The sequence below is a fragment of the Solanum dulcamara genome, chromosome 9, assembly GCF_947179165.1.
Source record: "Solanum dulcamara chromosome 9, daSolDulc1.2, whole genome shotgun sequence".
Lineage (NCBI taxonomy): Eukaryota > Viridiplantae > Streptophyta > Magnoliopsida > Solanales > Solanaceae > Solanum > Solanum dulcamara.
The window spans coordinates 18,907,102-18,921,154 of NC_077245.1; positions in this window are offsets into that span (position 1 = coordinate 18,907,102).

Below are 14,053 nucleotides of genomic sequence, written 5' to 3' on the forward strand. Positions count from 1 at the left end.
CCATGTTAAAACAACTTTCAGTGAATGTTCCCATGTTAGATGCGCTAGAGAACGGTAAGCTTTGAACAGGCCGATAACTTACATAATTATAGTGCAATCGCACTAGCTCCCTTGTGCAAAAGCAAGAAGACCAGTGCATTCACCATACTATGTACCAATGGGGTATTCAACTTTGCAAAAACGTTGTGCGACTTGAGTGCTAGCATTAACTTAATGCCGCTCGCAGTGTTCCGATAATTGGGTTTATGAGCCCCCAAATTGACGTCAATATGGCTCTTGATGGTAGATTGTATTGTGAAAAAGCCTGTGGGTATTATTTATGATGTTCTAGTGAAGGTTGAATCATTCATATTCCCTACTGACTTCGTCATTCTTAACTGCGAAGTAGACTTTGATGTTCCTATCATTCTGGGTAGACCATTCTTGGCAACCGGATATGCTTTGATACACATAAAAATTGGCCAACTAAAGTTTCGACTAAACAATGAAGAGTTGATCTTTGATGTATACCGAGCAATGAAGCATCATAATGATCTATGAGTTATTTTCGTGATTGACGTTGTCGATAATTTGCAACCAGACATACCTATTGAAGAGAGGTTGGGTGTTGCATCTCTAGTTGCCGTCATCATGAACTTTGATAAAAATCATATTCGACAGTATGATGAGATCGTTTGTGCACTAAATAGCCTTAGGACTTTCAATTACGCACCCAAGGGACTCGACGTACACTTGAAGAATAGAGCAACTCCGCCCACGAAGGCATCCATCAAGGAACCTCACACTTTGGTACTCAAAGAACTGCTATCTCACTTGCAATATCCATTCTTGGGACCTAACAATATGCTGACGGTCATAATATCTGCCGATCTTCACCAAAAGCAAGTAAAAGCTCTTACATCTGTTTTGAGGCATTTCTAAAGAGCAATAGGGTGGTCCATAGCTGACATCATTGGCATACCACCGGGCATATATACTCATAAAATCCAATTCATGCCGAATTTCAAATCAAGCATTGAACATCAATGACGTCTCAACCCATCTATGCAAGAGGTAGTCAAAAAGGAGATCATCAAATGGTTAGATGCTGGAGTTGTTTATCCAATTATAGATAGTAATTGGGTAAGTCCTGTCTAATGTGTACCAAAAAAGATGGTATTACTGTTGTGCCAATTGCAAAGAATGAACTCATTCCAATGAGGCCTGTCACCGGTTAGAAAGTGTGTATGGATTATTGCAAGCTCAACTCATGGACTTAAAAATATCACTTTCCAATGTCTTTCATGGATCAGATGCTCGACTGTCTCACTGGCAAAGGTTGGTACTATTTTTTTGATGGAAATTCGGGCTACAATCAGATCACTATAGCACCAGAAGACCAAGAGAAGACCATTTTCACATGCTCATATGGGACGTTTGCCTTTAAAGGAATGTCATTCGGATTGTGTAATACATCGGTGACCTTTCAACGTTTTATAATGTCTATCTTTTCGAATATGGTGGAAGATACAATTGAGGTTTTCATGGATGATTTTCCAGTGGTTAGGTGACTCATTTAAGGATTTCTTAGCTCATCTCCATGATGTACTAAAAAGGTGTGAAAATTGCAACCTTGCACTGAATTAGGAGAAATGTCACTTTATGGTGAAAAAGGGCATAGTGCTGGGTTACAAGATTTCAAACAAAGGCATTGAGGTAGATCGTGCAAAGATTGAGGTAATCTCAAAGTTACCTTCTCTCATCTCCGTCAAAGGTATTCGAAGCTTTTTGGGCCACGCCGGATTCTATCGCCGCTTCATCAAAGACTTTTCCAAAATAGCTCATCCTTTATGCAAACTACTAGAGAATGAGATGAAATTTATTTTTGGTAAAACCTATCTAAAAGCATTTAAAGAGTTGAAGAAAACGTTAGTATCGGCTCCTATCATCATTGCATCGTATTGGGACTAACCCTTTGAAGTCATGTATGATGAAATTGGAGTAAACCTTGGTATAGTATTGGGACAATGGCGCGAGAAGATTTTACATCCAATATACTATGCTAGCAAAGCCCTTAATATTGCTCAAAGAAACTACACCATGACCGAATAAAAGTTGCCTGTCTTGTGTTCGCTTTCGAAAAGTTTAGATCTTAGTTGTTGGGCACCAAATTAATTGTACACACAGACCATCCTACATTGAGATATCTCATGGAAAAGAAGGATGCCAAGCTAAGACTTATTGTTGGGTAGTGTTGTTACAAGAGTTCGACTTTGAAGTGAAAGACCGAAAAGGGACAAAAAACCTAGTTGCAGACCATCTTTCTAGGCTTGAAAAATAGGCGATGTTAAAGTTGGAAGATGGAGTTGAGATAAATGACACCTTTCCAGACGAACAAGTATTGACAGCATCACATGACTTAATTCCATGGTCTGCCGACGTTGCTAACTATTTGGTTAGTGATATAGTGCCATCCGATTTAAATGTACACCAACGCCACAGGTTCATGTCCGATGTGAAGAAGTTCTTTTGGGAAGAACCATACTTGTTCCATGTTTTTGAGCGATTAGAACTTCTAGAATATGAGAAAAAGTTCCCTACGTTGAAGATGTTTATTCTCCCTCTCCTTCTCCTGCCATATGAATGAACTCTTCTCTTAAGGGAAGCTCTCGTGCCCCAAGCTATCTATTCAGTTCCCATGTCTACATTCTTTGATTTGGAATCCAGCTAACAGTGTTCCCGACCCTTTGAGAGACCCGTATTCTCTAGACTGATGGAAGACGCGGGCCTGGCATATTTGATAAAGTATCCTTTTTCAGTTTCCTTTCAATCTCTAGACTGACCGTCGCATCCTCACCTCAGAGATTGGCTGAGCGACCCTTATGAATGAATGAATCAAAAAAATTAGACTCCAAAACTAGTCCCCATCCTCTCTTTCTTCAAAGACAGAGGTACACATCACAGGAAAAAACCCCAAAAACAGAAAGAGAAAGAAGTAAGTCAAAAAATAGGAAATACTGCTAGATGGCTACCAGATTAGCAGCAAAGTACGCTTTTAGTTCCTTTTGGCACAACACCTGGGGAGCACTCTCCAGGGACATAACAGCATTCTGTCACCGCGAGCTTAGGGCATTGGATTAGGATTCCCCCACCTCATAAAACATCATTTGATGCTTCTGACACATATGATATGAAAGAAGATGAGTCTTTATTCGCCTTATCAAGCATAGTTTCTTTTCAAGAAAGAGGCAGAGGTTTGATGAAATTATTCATCGTTGTGTACCCTAAGTAGAGATGATGAGTATTTTGGAAACATACAGCCTACAAGATCCTACAATGTGGGTACTACTGGCCAACAATTCATCAAGACGCTCATGATTTCGTCGAGTCTTATAATCGTTGTCAAAGGGAAGGAGGAATTTCAAGAAAAGATGAACTCCCACTCACTCATATTCTAGTCATTAAATTATTCGAGGTATGGGGAATTGACTTCATGGGACCTTTCATGAGTTCAAGTGGAATGAAATACATCCTCATTGCGGTTGACTACACGTCTAAATGGGTTTAAGCTGTCGCACTTCCCAACAATAAAGTAAAGAGTGTCACCGCCTTCCTCAAGCATAACATCTTCTCAAGATTTGATACACCAAGGGCAATAATGTGCGACAGAGATTATCACTTTTGTAATCAATTATTCAAAGCGTTACTTGAAAAGTATGGGGCTAGACATCGTGCAACAACTCATTATCATCCACAAACTAGTGGACAAGTTGAAGTCTCAAATCATGAAATCAAGCAAATACTTGCAAAGACGATGAGCACAAATAGAAATGATTGGTCAAGGAAGCTTGATGACACTCTATGGGCTTACCACACTATATTTAAGACACCCATAGGTATGTCGCCTTATCAACTTATCTTTGGAAAATATTGTCATCAGCCCGTAGATTTGGAACACAAAGCTATGTGGGAATTGAAGAAATTGAACATGGATTGGGACGCCACATCAAATCAAAGGATGAATCAAATAAACGAGCTTGATGAGTTTTGCCTAAATGCACATGAGAGTGCAGCCTTATACAAACAAAGAATAAAGAAATACCACGACCAAAAGATTGAAAAATGAACATTTGTGTCGGAGACTTGGTCCTCCTTTTCAATTCAATGATATGTTTATTTCCTGGCAAACTCAAGTCAAAATGGTTGGAACCCCTTAGAGTGAATCAAGTCTTTCCACATGGTGCAGTCGAGCTAGAAAATAAGGATGGTACGAAGTTCAAAGTTAATGGTCAATGAATCAAAGCATATATGGGCATAGAGGATGAAATCAAAATCGTGCAAGCATGGAAGCTTAGTGAAGTCTGAGTAACTAAACATATATACGTTGTGTCACAATGTTAAATCAAGTGCTACTTGGGAGGCAGCCCAATTTACTTTGTATTCATTCAGTCTATTTTTATCTTTTTCTATTCTTACTTGATAGTTTTTAGGATAGCATAGACTTTGTTAGGGTCCGTGTCAAATTAGAATCACCAATAAAAAGCATAAAAAATAGGCCAAAGGTTGAGTGCGTGCCCATGCCGAATTGAAAATACTGGAAACTGAAAAAGACTTAGACATACGAGTCATTTTTACGGATCGTAGACCTGACTCGTCAAACTCCAGATGCAAAACATGAAGTAGCTTTAACTCTATGAGTGTACTCTATGACTCATAGAATATTCTATGACTCGTAGCCTACACTCGTGGGCTCCAGGTATGTTTTCTTTCCTTTGAGATAATCTACGACGCAAGTCTACGACCTATAATAATTGTTATGAGTCGTAACTTGCCTCTTTCACGAACTTAGTAAGTTAAATAGGTGACTCGACCCATGAATACATCACATTAAAGATCCAAAGGTGAAAACTCATTCTTCTCAAAAACTTCTGAGATCCACACCTATGGACCTGGATGCCACCATATAGACTTCGGCGCTTAGGCGCCATAGGTTCTTTTACACTTAGCCACAAAATCAATAATGTCTCTCTTCATGCCACACCACTAATAGTGTTGTTTCAAGTCATGAAACATCTTTACCACTCCCGGGTGAATCGAATACTTGGAACAATGAGCCTTCTCCAATATCATACGTACCCATTCACTAACCTTGGGCACACAAATGCGACCATTAATCCTCAAAACTCCTTCCGAATCAAGAGAGGCTGATTTTGCTTCACCACTTAACACTTTGTCTCGAATGGCCCTCAACTTTTCATCTTCAAACTGGTGCGTACGAATCTGGTCCATCAAAGTAGACCTAGCCTCCACAAAGGCCAAAATACCATGATGTGTAGAAATATCAAGTCGGACCAACTGTCTAGCCAATGACTGAACCTCCAATGCCAAAGGCCTCTCCACAGCTTTAAGAAAGGCCAAACTACCCATGCTAGATGCTTTGCGACTTAGGGCATCCGCTACCACATTAGCTTTTCCCGGATGATAAAGTATGGTAATGTCATAGTCTTTCAATAACTCTAACCACCTACGCTGCCGCATGTTCAGATTCGGCTGAGAAAAGATATACTTAAGGCTACGGTGGTCAGTATAGACCTCGCAATGCACTCCATAGAGATAATGCCTCCACAACTTCAGAACAAACACCACCGCTGCTAACTCTAAGTCGTGGGTAGGATAGTTCTTCTCATGTACCTTCAACTGTCGAGAAGCATAAGCTATAACTCTACCTTTTTGCATCAATACACCACCCAAACCGACTCCCGAAGCATCACAAAACACAATAAATGCCACGCCCTCCTCGGGTAAGGCTAGAATAGGTGCTGAAGTCAATAATTCCTTGAGCTTTTGAAAGCTCGCCTCACACTCATCAGTCCACTGAAATGCCACGGTCTTTTGAGTTAGCCTAGTCAATGGGGGCTTCAATAGAAGAGAATCCTTGAACAAACCGACGATAGTAGCCTGCCAACCCAATAAAACTCCGAATCTCGGTAACTGAAGTAGGCCTAACCCAATCACGAACCGCTGCAACTTTGGCTGGATCAACCATAATACCATCCTTGGTCACTATATGACCCAAGAATGTCACGCACTCAAGCCAAAACTCACATTTGGAGAATTTTGCATACAACTTCTCCTCTCTCAATCTCTGAAGGACTGTCCTCAGGTGCCTAACATGATCCGCCTCATTCTTGGAATAAACCAAGATGTCATCAATAAACACGATCACAAACGAGTCCAAATAAGGTCGAAATACCCGGTTCATCAACTCCATAAAAGCAATCGGGGCATTAGTCAATCCGAAGGACATAACCACAAACTCATAATGCCCATAACGAGTCCTGAATGCAGTCTTCGGGATATCAGATTCCCGAACTCTCAACTGATGGTAACCCGACCTCAAATCAATCTTTGAGAACACCGATGCACCTTGAAGCTAGTCAAATAAATCATCAATGTGAGGGAGAGGATACTTGTTCTTGATAGTGACTTTGTTCAACTGTCGATAGTCAATACACATCCTCATAGTACCATCTTTCTTCTTCATAAATAAAACCGGTGCACCCCACGGTGATACACTAGGTCTAATAAACCCTTTCTTCAACAAATCTTCCAATTGTTCTTTCAACTCTTTCAATTCTGTCGGAGCCATCCGATAAGAAGAAATAGAGATGGGTTTAGTATCATGCTCCAAATCAATCACAAAATCGATATCACGGTCAGGAGGAACTCCCAGCAAGTCTGTAGGAAATACATCCATAAACTCTCTCACCACCCTCGTAGTCTCTATATGAGATGACTCCGTGGTGAGATCACGTACATGAGCCAAATAAGACAAACAACCCTTATCCATCAAGCGACGAGTACGAATATAAAATATCACCCCCTTAGGATACGAACTCGGATTACCCTTCCATACTAAGCTAGGTAAATCGGGATAAGCTAAGGTCACGGTCTTTGCATAACAATCTAATATAGCATGATAAGGAGATAACCAGTCCATACCCAATTTTATATCAAAATCAAGCATCTCTAGTAAAATCAAGTCTGCACGGGTCTCTCTACCCGAAAATATCACCAAACATCCCTTGTATACCCGATCCACTACTAAAGATTCACCTATTGGGGTAGAAATAGTAATAGGCACAATAAGGGACTCACTCACATAATCAATACCCACATCGAAATAAATCGACACATAAGAATAGGTAGACCCTGGGTCAAATAATACTGACGTAAAATGATGGCAAACCAGAACAATACATGTAATAACCACATCAGAGGCCTCTGCCTCAAATTTACCTAGTATAGCATAGCATAATTAATGGTCACCCTTAGCCTGTGAACCACTACAACCACCACCTCGAGTACTCCATAAAGCACCTCAAACAACTAAAACTGGTGTATTGCAGACAACTTGTGACCCTGGCTAAATAGAAGAAGAATCACATATTTGCCCCTTATTCAAACTCACCATCACAAAACAACCTAAGTAAACTACTCCCAACTCATCATAGGAGGACCGACAGGTCTATGAGCAAGAACAGACCTCTATCACTTCTTAGCCATTCCCGCAATTATAAAAAGAAATAAGACATTCCATGTGCCTTCAAGATACCCAATTTTGAACAACCTGTCCTGACACTTGGTCAAAAAGATATAAGCCTTCTCAACAGTGATAACCTCAAACTTGGGAGACAATACCCTGACGAATCTCTCCAAATCTCTTTTGCTCCTAAGTAAACATAGCAACGCTAGAAGACATAGGTGGAACCACAGATCTCAAAGGAATCCAAAGTGGGCTAATTAGATATCTAAAATTTGAAATCTAACTATCAAAGTCTAACCGACCATCTTCCATACTTTTTTTTTTGTTGCTCCACATCTTCATACTCATAATCAGGCTCGAATAGGCATCACTAAATCATCCTTAAGCAAGAGCCGATATTTCGAACCCGACAGTTACTTTTAATGCGGAAGGAATAGATCAGAGGTAAATAACACTTGATATGAATAAATCGCACGAAGGGAGTAAAAAGAAAGAAATTCTCCTATTAAGTATCTTGTAGCCTCTCAAAGATAAGTACGGACGTCTACGTACCGATCCGCAAGACTCTACTAGACACCCTGCTCTTTAACTTATAAGACCGGTGAACCTAGTGCTCTGATACCAATTGTCACGACCCAAAAACTGAGGTCATGATGGCACACATCTCAAAACCCAATCTGATGTGTAACCCTAAAAATAAAACTCATACAAGACTCCCAAAGGGGAAAGTGATGCCACGATTTAAATAAAAAGAAAAAAAAATAAAGAAATTATCCCAAAACCTGGTGTCATAAGTATAAAGAGCATCTAATACAAGGTTCGAATCTGAAGATACAACATAAGTCTCTGAATGATACAAAAGATTGAAAAATAAAGATAGACTAGTGACGATCCGAATTCTAGGACCTCACCACTAATCTGAGAATACACAATTCGCTAGAATATTAACTGCCACGTGGGGTACCCCGACTAGTATCTGCATCAAAAAGGGACACAGAAGTAGGAGTGAGTACAATTCACATGTACTCAGTAGGTTTTAGCTGACTGAGTATAAGGAATTAATCAAACCTATGAAATAAACTAAGGAACGCTTCCACCTGCATACAGAAAAGTCCCACTTCGGCATCGGTGCTGCCAGTTTATATATATATTGGCGCGAGTAAAGTAAACCCATAATAACAGCTCATAATCACAATTAATCAGATAATTCAAGCAGCACAGATATCAATGCAATGCAATGCAATATGATGATGCAATGATGTGGTGGTACGGTGGAATCAAGACTATCGCACAGCCTGTCGTATACACCTGCCGAGCTGTGCTACCAAGCAGGACCCATGGGGGTCTCGCAGACCATATACCTCAATCACAATATCTCATTATCCTTGCCACCTCCTCGTGGTCAAGGGATCACAATGCATCCACTACCCTGCCGGAAAACTGCCTCGGTCAGGGACTCAAGATACAAAGGTTGGGATCAAAATGTATCCACTACCCTGCCGGAAAACTGCCTCGGTCAGGGACTCAAGATACAAAGGTTGGGATCACAATGCATCCACTACCCTGCCGGAAAACTGCCTCGGTCAGGGACTCAAGATACAAAGGTTTAAAGGTGTTTCATTTTCTTTCTCAAAAAGAATTTCCATATTTCTCAACTTCCCATGTTTCATGATATGATGAATGAGGATGAATGCATCAAAACACATATGCATGGAAGTAATAATCAACTCACATGTGGTATAAGGTTCAAAGTTCTCAAAACTTAACCTACACATGCTATTCACCCTCAATAAATAGTAACGGGGAGAACACACTTTCATTTAAATATTCACCCCTTTCTCAACAATATTTCAATACTCAAGTATGCTTAAAACCCCCAACTCAATCTCTCAGGCGGCATCACAAGTCAAATAATATACTCAAGCCTCTCTCTTAGGCAAATCATAATTCACATGCTCTCAAAGCAAATAAGATAACAAATAAGGCCCCCACACGGGCTATGTAATACAAATAAACCCCGTCACGGCAACACATTAATAAATAAGCCTCCACACGGACATCACAATATATATAACATTCTCAACTCATACTACAACCCCATCCCAAAGTCTATAACATATGAATGACTAATTACCCCATCTCAATCTCAAAGAAAGATAGCCAAACCTACCTCAATTGCCGAAGCCGCACTCGAATACCTCCACCGGACAAGCAACTCTCGAATTCAGCGCCCGGAATGACAACCCACTATCAACAATGAAACATACACGTCACAAGGAGTCCAATGACACCTATATTGATAGGTTTCGGAACCGGGGGTAAAATGGTCCAAAAATTAACTATTTTTGAAAAGGGTCAAATCTGGAAATTTATTGAACAATCCCATTATATTGGTAATAAGGAACTCATGGTTGAAAAACCCATAAAAATAGAGCTCAAAACGAGTTGGAAATCACAATTTTCCTTAAATTCGGATTAGGGAAGAAACAAAGATTTTTGGGGTTTGAAACTAAAATTTAAGAGTTAAAATCGTCAAAAACTTAATGAAAAAGGAAGGTTTTAGGTCAAAAATCACTTACCCAACACTTTGCCTCAAAAATCTCTTCTCAAATCACCTCAAGGAGTTCAAGAACTCAAACAAATGATGAAAAATATTGAAATGGGAAGAAAGGGGCATTTTCTGCCCAAAAAGTTACTGTTCACGCGTGTTACTGTTCACGCGTGTTTTGTACAAATTTTCGAAAATCACCCTCAAGGTCATTACATTATCCACCACTAAAAAGGATGTTCGTCCTCGAACATAAGATAAAATAAAGTACCTGGGGTCTCAAAAAGCTGAGGGTACCGAGCCTGCATATCAGACTTTAACTCCCAAGTCGCCTCCTCAGCAGGCCGATGCTGCCACTGCACCTTGACCAAAGCGACCTCCTTGGTCCTGAGTCTACGAAGCCGCCTATCTAGAATAACTGTCGGCTCCTCCTCATAAGTCAAATTCGGACTCAACTCTAGCGCATCATAAGAAATCACATGAGACTCATCCGGTATGTACTTGCGAAGCATGGAAACATGAAACACCGGATGGACAGCTGACAATTTAGGGTGTAAGGCCAACTTATACGCCACTCCACCTACTCTCCTCAGGATTTCAAACGGGCCAACAAACCTTGGGCTAAGCTTGCCCTTCTTTCCGAACCTCATCACACCATTCATGGGCGATATTTTAAGCCACACGCAATCACCCACCATGAACTCTAAGGGACGAACCCTCCTATCAGCATAACTCTTCTGACGACTCTGAGCTGTCAATAGTCGACCCTGAATCAAACGTACCCGCTCCACAGCATCCCTAAGTAAGTCAGTATCCAATGCATCAACCGCAATAGAATCAAACCATCCAATGGGTGATCGACACCTACGACCATACAATGCCTCAAATGGTGCCATTTGAATGCTGGAGTGATAACTGTTATTATAGGCAAACTCTGCTAAGGGCAAGTGTTGGTCCCATCGGGCACCAAAATCAATCACACAGGCCCTAAGCATATCCTCCAACACCTGAATAGTCCGCTCGGACTGACCATCGGCTTGGGGATGAAATGCTGAACTCATCTCTAGCCGCGTACCCAAACCACGCTGTAATGCCTTCCAAAAGTGAGAGGTGAACACTGAACCCCGATCCGATACAATAGAGATAGGCACCCCATGCAGCCTAACAATCTCACGAAGATAGATCCAAGCTAACTGATCCGCATTGTAGCTAGTCTTCACCGGAAGGAAATGAGCTGATTTGGTCAATCGATCCACAATCACCCAGACAGAGTCATACTTACCCAATGCCATGGGTAATTCAGACACGAAGTCCATAGTGATACGCTCCCATTTCCACTCAGGAATGGGCATCTTTTGCATAGGACCACCCGATTTCTGATGCTCATACTTCACTTGTTGGCAATTTAAACACTTAGCCACAAAATCAATAATGTCTCTCTTCATGCCACACCACTAATAGTGTTGTTTCAAGTCATGAAACATCTTTGCCACTCCTGGGTGAATCGAATACTTGGAACAATGAGCCTTCTCCAATATCATACGTACCCATTCACTAACCTTGGGCACACAAATGCGACCATTAATCCTCAAAACTCCTTCCGAATCAAGAGAGGCTGATTTTGCTTCACCACTTAACACTTTGTCTCAAATGGCCCTCAACTTTTCATCTTCAAACTGGTGCGTACGAATCTGGTCCATCAAAGTAGACCTAGCCTCCACAAAGGCCAAAATACCATGATGTGTAGAAATATCAAGTCGGACCAACTGTCTAGCCAATGACTGAACCTCCAATGCCAAAGGCCTCTCCACAGATTTAAGAAAGGCCAAACTACCCATGCTAGATGCTTTGCGACTTAGGGCATCCGCTACCACATTAGCTTTTCCCGGATGATAAAGTATGGTAATGTCATAGTCTTTCAATAACTCTAACCACCTACGCTGCCGCATGTTCAGATTCGGCTGAGAAAAGATATACTTAAGGCTACGGTGGTCAGTATAGACCTCGCAATGCACTCCATAGAGATAATGCCTCCACAACTTCAGAACAAACACCACCGCTGCTAACTCTAAGTCGTGGGTAGGATAGTTCTTCTCATGTACCTTCAACTGTCGAGAAGCATAAGCTATAACTCTACCTTTTTGCATCAATACACCACCCAAACCGACTCCCGAAGTATCACAAAACACAATAAATGCCACGCCCTCCTCGGGTAAGGCTAGAATAGGTGCTGAAGTCAATAATTCCTTGAGCTTTTGAAAGCTCGCCTCACACTCATCAGTCCACTGAAATGCCACGGTCTTTTGAGTTAGCCTAGTCAATGGGGGCTGCAATAGAAGAGAATCCTTGAACAAACCGACGATAGTAGCCTGCCAACCCAATAAAACTCCGAATCTCGGTAACCGAAGTAGGCCTAACCCAATCACGAACCGCTGCAACTTTGGCTGGATCAACCATAATACCATCCTTGGTCACTATATGACCCAAGAATGTCACGCACTCAAGCCAAAACTCACATTTGGAGAATTTTGCATACAACTTCTCCTCTCTCAATCTCTGAAGGACTGTCCTCAGGTGCCTAACATGATCCGCCTCATTCTTGGAATAAACCAAGATGTCATCAATAAACACGATCACAAACGAGTCCAAATAAGGTCGAAATACCCGGTTCATCAACTCCATAAAAGCAATCGGGGCATTAGTCAATCCGAAGGACATAACCACAAACTCATAATGCCCATAACGAGTCCTGAATGCAGTCTTCGGGATATCAGATTCCCGAACTCTCAACTGATGGTAACCCGACCTCAAATCAATCTTTGAGAACACCGATGCACCTTGAAGCTGGTCAAATAAATCATCAATGTGAGGGAGAGGATACTTGTTCTTGATAGTGACTTTGTTCAACTGTCGATAGTCAATACACATCCTCATAGTACCATCTTTCTTCTTCATAAATAAAACCGGTGCACCCCACAGTGATACACTAGATCTAATAAACCCTTTCTTCAACAAATCTTCCAATTGTTCTTTCAACTCTTTCAATTCTGTCGGAGCCATCCGATAAGAAGAAATAGAGATGGGTTTAGTATCATGCTCCAAATCAATCACAAAATCGATATCACGGTCAGGAGGAACTCCCAGCAAGTCTGTAGGAAATACATCCATAAACTCTCTCACCACCCTCGTAGTCTCTATATGAGATGACTCCGTGGTGAGATCACGTACATGAGCCAAATAAGACAAACAACCCTTATCCATCAAGCGACGAGTACGAATATAAGATATCACCCCCTTAGGATACGAACTCGGATTACCCTTCCATACTAAGCTAGGTAAATCGGGATAAGCTAAGGTCACGGTCTTTGCATAACAATCTAATATAGCATGATAAGGAGATAACCAGTCCATACCCAATTTCACATCAAAATCAAGCATCTCTAGTAAAATCAAGTCTGCACGGGTCTCTCTACCCGAAAATATCACCAAACATCCCTTGTATACCCGATCCACTACTAAAGATTCACCTATTAGGGTAGAAATAGTAATAGGCACAATAAGGGACTCACTCACATAATCAATACCCACATCGAAATAAATCGACACATAAGAATAGGTAGACCCTGGGTCAAATAATACTGACGTAAAATGATGGCAAACCAGAACAATACATGTAATAACCACATCAGAGGCCTCTGCCTCAAATTTACCTAGTATAGCATAGCATAATTAATGGTCACCCTTAGCCTGTGAACCACTACAACCACCACCTCGAGTACTCCATAAAGCACCTCAAACAACTAAAACTGGTGTATTGCAGACAACTTGTGACCCTGGCTAAATAGAAGAAGAATCACATATTTGCCCCTTATTCAAACTCACCATCACAAAACAACCTAAGTAAACTACTCCCAACTCATCATAGGAGGACCGACAGGTCTATGAGCAAGAACAGACCTCTATCACTTCTTAGCCATTCC